We start from the raw sequence: 8361 nt of genomic DNA, 5'->3' as shown, positions 1-8361 counted from the left end.
ATAATGACCGCACATGCTGCTCCATACTGTATAATGACTGCACATGATGCTCCATACTGTATATTGGCTGTACATGATGCTCCATACTGTATAATGGCCACACATGATACTCCATACTGTATAATGACCGCAAATGATGCTCCATACTGTATAATGACCGCACATGATGCTCCATACTGTATAATGACCGCACATGATGTTCCATACTGTATAATGACCGCACATGATGCGCCATACTATATAATGACAGCACATGATGCTCCATACTGTATAATGACCGCACATGATGCTCCATACTGTATAATGACCGCACATGATGTTCCATATTGTATAATGACCGCACATGATGCTCCATACTGTATATTGGCTGCACATGATGCTCCATACTGTATAATGGCCGCACATGATGCTCCATACTGTATATTGGCTGCACATGATGCTCCATACTGTATAATGGCCACATATGATACTCCATACTGTATAATGACTGCACATGATGCTCCATACTGTATAATGACCGCACATGATGCTCCATACTGTATAATGACTGCACATGATGCTCCATACTGTATATTGGCTGTACATGATGCTCCATGCTGTATAATGGCCACACATGATACTCCATACTGTATAATGACTGCACATGATGCTCCATACTGTATAATGACCGCACATGATGCTCCATACTGTATAATGACCGCACATGATGTTCCATACTGTATAATGACCGCACATGATGCTCCATACTGTATAATGGCCACACAGTGCTCCATACTGTATAATGGCCACACATGATGCTCCTTACTGTATAATGGCCCCACAGTGCTCCATACTGTATAATGACTGTACATGATGCTCCATACTGTATAATGACCGCACATGATGCTCCATACTGTATAATGACCGCACATGATGCTCCATACTGTATAATGACTGACCGCACATGATGCTCCATACTGTATAATGACCGCACATGATGCTCCATACTGTATAATGACTGACCGCACATGATGCTCCATACTGTATAATGGCCACACATGATGCTCCATACTGTATAATGACCGCACATGATGCTCCATACTGTATAATGACTGCACATGATGCTCCATACTGTATAATGACCGCACATGATGCTCCATACTGTATAATGACCGCACATGATGCTCCATACTGTATAATGACTGACCGCACATGATGCTCCATACTGTATAATGGCCACACATGATGCTCCATACTGTATAATGACCGCACATGATGCTCCATACTGTATAATGACCGCACATGATGCTCCATACTGTATAATGACTGCACATGATGCTCCATACTGTATAATGACCGCACATGATGCTCCATACTGTATAATGACCGCACATGATGCTCCATACTGTATAATGGCCACACATGATGCTCCATACTGTATAATGACCGCACATGATGCTCCATACTGTATAATGGCCACACATGATGCTCCATACTGTATAATGACCGCACATGATGCTCCATACTGTGTAATGACCGCACATGATGCTCCATACTGTATAATGACCGCACATGATGCTCCATACTGTATAATGGCCACACATGATACTCCATACTGTATAATGGCCACACATGATGCTCCATACTGTATAATGACCACACATAAAGCTCCATACTGTATAATGACCGCACATGATGCTCCATACTGTATAATGACCGCACATGATGCTCCATACTGTATAATGACAGCACATGATGCTCCATACTGTATAATGACCGCACATGATGTTCCATACTGTATAATGACCGCACATGATGCTCCATACTGTATAATGACCGCACATGATGCTCCATACTGTATAATGACAGCACATGATGCTCCATACTGTATAATGACCGCACATGATGCTCCATACTGTATAATGACCGCACATGATGCTCCATACTGTATAATGACCGCACATGATGTTCCATACTGTATAATGACCGCACATGATGCTCCATACTGTATAATGACCGCACATGATGCTCCATACTGTATAATGACAGCACATGATGCTCCATACTGTATAATGACCACACATGATGCTCCATACTGTATAATGACCGCACATGATGCTCCATACTGTATAATGACCGCACATGATGTTCCATACTGTATAATGACCGCACATGATGCTCCATACTGTATAATGACCGCACATGATGCTCCATACTGTATAATGACAGCAAATGATGCTCCATACTGTATAATGACCGCACATGATGCTCCATGCTGTATAATGACCGCACATGATGCTCCATACTGTATATTGGCCGCACATGATGCTCCATACTGTATAATGGCCACACACGATGCTCCATACTGTATAATGGCCACACATGATGCTCCATACTGTATAATGACCGCACATGACGCTCCATACTGTATAATGACCGCACATGATGCTCCATACTGTATAATGACCGCACATGATGCTCCATACTGTATAATGACCGCACATGATGTTCCATACTGTATAATGACCGCACATGATGCTCCATACTGTATAATGACCGCACATGATGCTCCATACTGTATAATGACCGCACATGATGCTCCATACTGTATAATGACTGCACATGATGCTCCATACTGTATATTGGCCGTACATGATGCTCCATACTGTATAATGGCCACACATGATACTCCATACTGTATAATGACTGCACATGATGCTCCATACTGTATAATGACCGCACATGATGCTCCATACTGTATAATGACCGCACATGATGTTCCATACTGTATAATGACCGCACATGATGCTCCATACTGTATAATGACCACACATGATGCTCCATACTGTATAATGACAGCACATGATGCTCCATACTGTATAATGACCGCACATGATGCTTCATACTGTATAATGACCGCACATGATGTTCCATACTGTATAATGACCGCACATGATGCTCCATACTGTATAATGACCGCACATGATGCTCCATACTGTATAATGACATGATGCTCCATACTGTATATTGGCTGCACATGATGCTCCATACTGTATAATGACCACACATGAAGCTCCATACTGTATAATGACCGCACATGATGCTCCATACTGTATAATGACTGCACATGATGCTCCATACTGTATAATGACTGCACATGATGCTCCATACTGTATAATGGCCACACATGATACTCCATACTGTATAATGACCGCACATGATGCTCCATACTGTATAATGACCGCACATGATGCTCCATACTGTATAATGACCGCACATGATGTTCCATACTGTATAATGACCGCACATGATGCTCCATACTGTATATTGGCTGCACATGATGCTCCATACTGTATAATGGCCGCACATGATGCTCCATACTGTATATTGGCTGCATATGATACTCCATACTGTATAATGACCGCACATGATGCTCCATACTGTATAATGACTGCACATGATGCTCCATACTGTATAATGACTGCACATGATGCTCCATACTGTATAATGGCCACACATGATACTCCATACTGTATAATGACCGCAAATGATGCTCCATACTGTATAATGACCGCACATGATGCTCCATACTGTATAATAACCGCACATGATGTTCCATACTGCATAATGACCGCACATGATGCTCCATACTGTATAATGACAGCACATGATGCTCCATACTGTATAATGACCGCACATGATGCTCCATACTGTATAATGACTGCATATGATGTTCCATACTGTATAATGACCGCACATGATGCTCCATACTGTATATTGGCTGCACATGATGCTCCATACTGTATAATGGCCGCACATGATGCTCCATACTGTATATTGGCTGCACATGATGCTCCATACTGTATAATGGCCACATATGATACTCCATACTGTATAATGACTGCACATGATGCTCCATACTGTATAATGACCGCACATGATGCTCCATACTGTATAATGACTGCACATGATGCTCCATACTGTATATTGGCTGTACATGATGCTCCATACTGTATAATGGCCACACATGATACTCCATACTGTATAATGACTGCACATGATGCTCCATACTGTATAATGACCGCACATGATGCTCCATACTGTATAATGACCGCACATGATGTTCCATACTGTATAATGACCGCACATGATGCTCCATACTGTATAATGACCGCACATGATGCTCCATACTGTATAATGACAGCACATGATGCTCCATACTGTATAATGACCGCACATGATGCTCCATACTGTATAATGACCGCACATGATGTTCCATACTGTATAATGACCGCACATGATGCTCCATACTGTATAATGACCGCACATGATGCTCCATACTGTATAATGACAGCACATGATGCTCCATACTGTATAATGACCGCACATGATGCTCCATACTGTATAATGACCGCACATGATGCTCCATACTGTATAATGACCGCACATGATGTTCCATACTGTATAATGACCGCACATGATGCTCCATACTGTATAATGACCGCACATGATGCTCCATACTGTATAATGACAGCACATGATGCTCCATACTGTATAATGACCGCACATGATGCTCCATACTGTATAATGACCGCACATGATGCTCCATACTGTATAATGACCGCACATGATGTTCCATACTGTATAATGACCGCACATGATGCTCCATACTGTATAATGACCGCACATGATGCTCCATACTGTATAATGACAGCAAATGATGCTCCATACTGTATAATGACCGCACATGATGCTCCATGCTGTATAATGACCGCACATGATGCTCCATACTGTATATTGGCCGCACATGATGCTCCATACTGTATAATGGCCACACACAATGCTCCATACTGTATAATGGCCACACATGATGCTCCATACTGTATAATGACCGCACATGATGCTCCATACTGTATAATGACCGCACATGATGCTCCATACTGTATAATGACCGCACATGATGCTCTATACTGTATAATGACCGCACATGATGCTCCATACTGTATAATGACCGCACATGATGTTCCATACTGTATAATGACCGCACATGGTGCTCCATACTGTATAATGACCGCACATGATGCTCCATACTGTATAATGACCGCACATGATGCTCCCTCCATACTGTATAATGACTGCACATGATGCTCCATACTGTATATTGGCCGTACATGATGCTCCATACTGTATAATGGCCACACATGATACTCCATACTGTATAATGACTGCACATGATGCTCCATACTGTATAATGACCGCACATGATGCTCCATACTGTATAATGACCGCACATGATGTTCCATACTGTATAATGACCGCACATGATGCTCCATACTGTATAATGACCACACATGATGCTCCATACTGTATAATGACAGCACATGATGCTCCATACTGTATAATGACCGCACATGATGCTCCATACTGTATAATGACCGCACATGATATTCCATACTGTATAATGACCGCACATGATGCTCCATACTGTATAATGACCGCACATGATGCTCCATACTGTATAATGACAGCACATGATGCTCCATACTGTATAATGACCGCACATGATGCTCCATACTGTATAATGACCGCACATGATGCTCCATACTGTATAATAACCGCACATGATGTTCCATACTGTATAATGACCGCACATGATGCTCCATACTGTATAATGACCGCACATGATGCTCCATACTGTATAATGACAGCACATGATGCTCCATACTGTATAATGACCGCACATGATGCTCCATACTGTATAATGACCGCACATGATGTTCCATACTGTATAATGACCGCACATGATGCTCCATACTGTATAATGACCGCACATGATGCTCCATACTGTATAATGACAGCACATGATGCTCCATACTGTATAATGACCGCACATGATGCTCCATGCTGTATAATGACCGCACATGATGCTCCATACTGTATAATGGCCACATATGATACTCCATACTGTATAATGACTGCACATGATGCTCCATACTGTATAATGACCGCACATGATGCTCCATACTGTATAATGACTGCACATGATGCTCCATACTGTATATTGGCTGTACATGATGCTCCATACTGTATAATGGCCACACATGATACTCCATACTGTATAATGACTGCACTTGATGCTCCATACTGTATAATGACCGCACATGATGCTCCATACTGTATAATGACCGCACATGATGTTCCATACTGTATAATGACCGCACATGATGCTCCATACTGTATAATGACCACACATGATGCTCCATACTGTATAATGACAGCACATGATGCTCCATACTGTATAATGACCGCAAATGATGCTCCATACTGTATAATGACCGCACATGATGCTCCATACTGTATAATGACCGCACATGATGCTCCATACTGTATAATGACCGCAAATGATGCTCCATACTGTATAATGACCGCACATGATGCTCCATACTGTATAATGACCGCAAATGATGCTCCATACTGTATAATGACCGCACATGATGCTCCATACTGTATAATGACCGCACATGATGCTCCATACTGTATAATGACAGCACATGATGCTCCATACTGTATAATGACCGCACATGATGCTCCATGCTGTATAATGACTGCACATGATGCTCCATACTGTATAATGACCGCACATGATGCTCCATACTGTATAATGACTGCACATGATGCTCCATACTGTATATTGGCTGTACATGATGCTCCATACTGTATAATGGCCACACATGATACTCCATACTGTATAATGACTGCACTTGATGCTCCATACTGTATAATGACCGCACATGATGCTCCATACTGTATAATGACCGCACATGATGCTCCATACTGTATAATGACCGCACATGATGTTCCATACTGTATAATGACCGCACATGATGCTCCATACTGTATAATGACCGCACATGATGCTCCATACTGTATAATGACAGCACATGATGCTCCATACTGTATAATGACCGCACATGATGCTCCATACTGTATAATGACCGCACATGATGCTCCATACTGTATAATGACCGCACATGATGTTCCATACTGTATAATGACCGCACATGATGCTCCATACTGTATAATGACCGCACATGATGCTCCATACTGTATAATGACAGCAAATGATGCTCCATACTGTATAATGACCGCACATGATGCTCCATGCTGTATAATGACCGCACATGATGCTCCATACTGTATATTGGCCGCACATGATGCTCCATACTGTATAATGGCCACACACAATGCTCCATACTGTATAATGGCCACACATGATGCTCCATACTGTATAATGACCGCACATGATGCTCCATACTGTATAATGACCGCACATGATGCTCCATACTGTATAATGACCGCACATGATGCTCTATACTGTATAATGACCGCACATGATGCTCCATACTGTATAATGACCGCACATGATGTTCCATACTGTATAATGACCGCACATGGTGCTCCATACTGTATAATGACCGCACATGATGCTCCATACTGTATAATGACCGCACATGATGCTCCCTCCATACTGTATAATGACTGCACATGATGCTCCATACTGTATATTGGCCGTACATGATGCTCCATACTGTATAATGGCCACACATGATACTCCATACTGTATAATGACTGCACATGATGCTCCATACTGTATAATGACCGCACATGATGCTCCATACTGTATAATGACCGCACATGATGTTCCATACTGTATAATGACCGCACATGATGCTCCGTACTGTATAATGACCACACATGATGCTCCATACTGTATAATGACAGCACATGATGCTCCATACTGTATAATGACCGCACATGATGCTCCATACTGTATAATGACCGCACATGATGTTCCATACTGTATAATGACCGCACATGATGCTCCATACTGTATAATGACCGCACATGATGCTCCATACTGTATAATGACAGCACATGATGCTCCATACTGTATAATGACCGCACATGATGCTCCATACTGTATAATGACCGCACATGATGCTCCATACTGTATAATAACCGCACATGATGTTCCATACTGTATAATGACCGCACATGATGCTCCATACTGTATAATGACCGCACATGATGCTCCATACTGTATAATGACAGCACATGATGCTCCATACTGTATAATGACCGCACATGATGCTCCATACTGTATAATGACCGCACATGATGTTCCATACTGTATAATGACCGCACATGATGCTCCATACTGTATAATGACCGCACATGATGCTCCATACTGTATAATGACAGCACATGATGCTCCATACTGTATAATGACCGCACATGATGCTCCATGCTGTATAATGACCGCACATGATGCTCCATACTGTATAATGGCCACATATGATACTCCATACTGTATAATGACTG

The sequence above is a fragment of the Ranitomeya variabilis genome, chromosome 2 (assembly GCF_051348905.1).
Source record: "Ranitomeya variabilis isolate aRanVar5 chromosome 2, aRanVar5.hap1, whole genome shotgun sequence".
NCBI classification, from domain to species: domain Eukaryota; kingdom Metazoa; phylum Chordata; class Amphibia; order Anura; family Dendrobatidae; genus Ranitomeya; species Ranitomeya variabilis.
Note: the sequence above shows the minus strand (reverse complement) of the source record.